Source organism: Aethalodelphis obliquidens, unplaced genomic scaffold, assembly GCF_003676395.1.
Source record: "Aethalodelphis obliquidens isolate GAN/ISIS:26980383/991018 unplaced genomic scaffold, ASM367639v1 scaffold24, whole genome shotgun sequence".
NCBI classification, from domain to species: domain Eukaryota; kingdom Metazoa; phylum Chordata; class Mammalia; order Artiodactyla; family Delphinidae; genus Aethalodelphis; species Aethalodelphis obliquidens.
In genome coordinates, this window is record NW_020837968.1 from 8882845 (window position 1) to 8886763 (window position 3919).

General features: G+C 47.2%; 1 pseudogene; it reads right to left on the minus strand.

Annotated features, from left to right (window-relative positions):
* Nucleotides 1-2576: 2576 nt before the first annotated feature.
* On the minus strand, nt 2577-3541 carry LOC113628643 (centrosomal protein of 78 kDa pseudogene; annotated as a pseudogene).
* Between the last annotated feature and the right edge of the window lie 378 nt (nt 3542-3919).

Below are 3919 nucleotides of genomic sequence, written 5' to 3' on the forward strand. Positions count from 1 at the left end.
TCCAAACTTCTTACAAAGACCACAAGTCCTTGAATGCTCTAGTTGCTTTGCAGTCTTCCACCTTCACTCTCCTTAAGCAGGAGAAAGCCTTCTGTTCTTGGAACACTGTGTTTCTAATGCTACTTCTGGGCACGTGAATATCCTGATCCCTTTCCCTGGAATGTTCTTTCCTCTGCTGTTTGCTTGGATGGCTCCTTCTAATCCTTCAGGTCCCAACTCAAATGTCACCTCTTCAGAGAAACCTTCCCTGATTTTCTTATATAAAGAAGCTCTCCCTGTTTTCTCTCTTCTTACAACCCTGTTTGTTTTTTTTATTTGATAGCATTCAACACAATCTGAAATCAGTCCAAATCTCTGTTTCTTGTTTATAGTCTTAATCTCATTTAGAGTACAAATTTCATGAGTGAAAATATTAATTTATGTTATTCACCATTGAATTCTGGGAGGTGATACAGTATCACCATGTAGTATGCGCCCAATGAATATTTGCTGCTTGTTTGAATTTGGGGGCTGCATAGCATAAATGCTAATACGATATACAGCTTAGAATCACAGTGACCTCATTTCAGGTCCCCCATTATTTGCTTTTTTGCCTTTTGTCCTTGGGCAACCCACTTAGTTAATTTGAACCCAATTCCTCCTGATTACATATGTTAAAATAATGATCATAAACATTTATTGAATATTTGACATGTGTAAAACATTCTGATAGATATTTGAAGGGATCGATTATTTTAACTGTTATGATAATCCTGAGGGAAACATTATTAACATTCCCATTTCTTAGATTGAGAAAACTGAGTCTAACAGAGTTAATTAACTTTCCAAATTCACAGACCCAACAGTCTTACTTCAGAGACTGTGCTCTGAGGATGCAGTGGGATACTATCTGTAAAGCTGTTGTGGTGGTGATTACTGTAGTTATTATTGAGCCAGGAAAGTATGATAAGATTGGAAACTACTTCAGTTACACTCTTGTAACAATAATTCAAGGTTTTAGTAGCCTTGGAACAGGAGTTCTGGGGCCTTCTCTGTATTTTCCTGCATGCCTGGTGTGAATCATTACACCTGATTTACTGATATCAGATTAAGAAAAATTTATTTATTATTATTTTATTTAGTTATTTTTGGCTGTGTTGGGTCTTCGTTTCTGTGCGAGGGCTTTCTGTAGTTGTGGCGAGCGGGGGCCACTCTTGTTTTTTTCTTTGTTTTTTTTTTTTAATATGAGAATAACCGTATAAAGAAAGAATCCAGAAGACCCCACTGCTGTCATCTTGCAAAGGATCAAAATTCAGCACCTAGAGGGCCCCACCCACCCTCCATGCTGTGTGTCTGTGTTTCTGTAAAAACAATAACCTGCAATTGGCATATAATTAAACCCATAGGCAGCTTTGAATATGAGATCTAGGCAGAAAAAGTAGCAGCAAAGACAACAGTAGCTGGAATTTGGTAGAAAAGCAAGAGAAGACTTTTTAAAAGCTTCCAGTTCAAGTCAGAATTAAGGTTAAGTTTCAACAGCTTGGGACAGCTGTGGATGTTTTGCTGTTCTCTGAAAAAAGAAGAAAATCTATCATAAGTATGTTCATTCGAGAAAAATACTGTGTTTGTTTAGATTTTCTGGCCATGCCCAAGTGACTTTCAATTATGTACACTGTTCAAGGGCAGACTGTATATTGGTTAGGATGTGCTCATAGCTGGTGCATCTCCAGAAAAGACTTCATGAAGGCTGCCAGCTTCTGACATCTTCGATGGTGACAGCATTATGCAGAGAGGCCCGAATGCCTCCCACGGACCCAGAAGAACCACCCATGCAGCCGTTAAGAACAGGAGCATCTGGTTGAGCATCAGGACGACCCTCCTTCCCATCACCAGCTCCTGCGAGAGTCACGGCACCTGAGGCCATCGTGTCCAACCTCCCGCCTGAAAGCCCCCGCAGGTGGCCAGGAGCGTCACACATCTCAGTCATTAGAAAATTCCTTTCCAACGCAGTGAAGGACCGTCACGCTCACAGGTAACCTAGGTTAGCTCAACTCTTCGATGAGCCTGCCGTGCGGGGGGCAGGGAGCGGGCAGCTATTCTCATGCGTGAGAACATACATCTTTCACGGAGCTGACAGAATTAACTACTCTCTCTGACGTTCAGGGGAGCAGCAGTGTCTGTTCTTACACTGAACAGGCTGTGCAAGCTGCACCAGAGATGGGATGGCACCCTCTGTGCTGTCAGAGCAGAGATTGTCAAAGGAAATTTTGACCAAAGCTCCTAGAAGGTGTGACCCCCCCATGCTCCCGGCCGTGGAATCGTGCTAAGGGGCCTGTAAGCAGCGGCAGGAGCACCCCCGTAACAAACGGTCTTTCCCAACTAGTTACAATAACTGCTACTCCAGGATGGGCAGGCTCCTAGATGTGTCTCCTTCAGCATCTGAAAACTAAACCAATTCTCTGACAAGCTTCTGGATGGGACACGTACTCACCACCTATGCCCTTTCAGGGAGATCATATTGAGTTCAAGAGCTTTGTCGAGAAATCTTTTTTCTAAAGCATCATCTCCTTTGGTGTTGCCAATGAAGAATGGAATATTCATCTTGCTTCTATTCTGGGCCTCCACTGGACATCAATTCTAATCGTAGCTTTTCCTTTCTGACCACTTTCCAAAATTATAGCTCTCTTTTTCTGTCTAGCAGCTTTGGATGGTTCCTTCACCGATGGAGAAGTTATCCACTGGTACAACAAGTGGGTTTTTTCTTATATCCAGAACGAGCAGAGTTCTGTTGGTTTCAAGGGCCTTTAGTAAAGCCTTTGCTCCTTCACTGGTGAGGCCACACTGCTGCAGGTCAAGTGTTCTAAGCCACAAATCCTCACTAAGAGATTCTGCCAACGCACTTGCACCCAGGTCACCAATGAGCGTGTTGCAGTTCAGAGTGTTGCGCCTCAAACCAGCCATACAGTCAAGATCAGGTCTCCTGGAACGAAGACTCTCAGCCCAGGTTTCTTCATGCCTTCTGGTAGTCTGATACTTTGTTGACATAGTTAAGTCTCTCTCTCTCACAACTAGCCCACTTAGCTCCAAGTTCCTTAGCGCACCCGACGCACTTACACAGCGTTTAAGAGCTTTACACAACTGGAAGGTCACATCTTTATTTCTTATCGCAGGAACACGACTTCTGTAAACTTTATTTCTGCCAGAACCTGTGTCACCAAGCCATGGCTGGAAGAAGCTCTGGATACAGATCAGGGGCAGAGGGTGCCCAGGAGCGGCGCCCAGTCTACCCCACGGAGGCGGTCGGCATTAACTCCAGCAGGCCCTCCCGCAGGGAAGCGCGCACGGCGGGCAGAGGCACCAAGCCCTGCAGCGCACACAGGTCCTCAGAGCGCGAGGAGAAGTCAGCCGCGCTGTCCGGGCGCAGCTTCACTGAGTGATCATGGCCCCAGCGCGGCCTCGGGGACGCTGGCTGCGGACACGATGCCCAAACCCGCCTGGGGGCCCCGGCTCGCCTCCCGGCCCCTCGGGCGCCCACCGCCCGGCGGCTGCGGCCCCACAGCATGCGCAGAACTGGCCTCGCAGCCAGAAGACATAGGGCCACAGGCCCCAGCTATGCTGGGGCCTCCATGCCGCGTTCCCGTGTCACCACATCGCCGGCTCTTGGCGCCGGCCTCAACCGGGGGCCACCCTTCATCGCGGTGCATGGGCCTCTCACTGTCGTGGCCTCTCTTGTTGCAGAGCACAGGCTCCAGATGCGCAGGCTCAGTAGTTGTGCTCAAAGGCCCAGTTGCTCTGCGGCGTGTGGGATCTTCTCAGACCAGGGCTCGAACCCATGTCCCCTGCATCGGCAGGCAGACTCTCAACCACTGCGCCACCAGGGAAGCCCAAGAAAAATTTTTTGACTGTAAACTTTCCCTTAAGTACAATTTTCATATTGTTG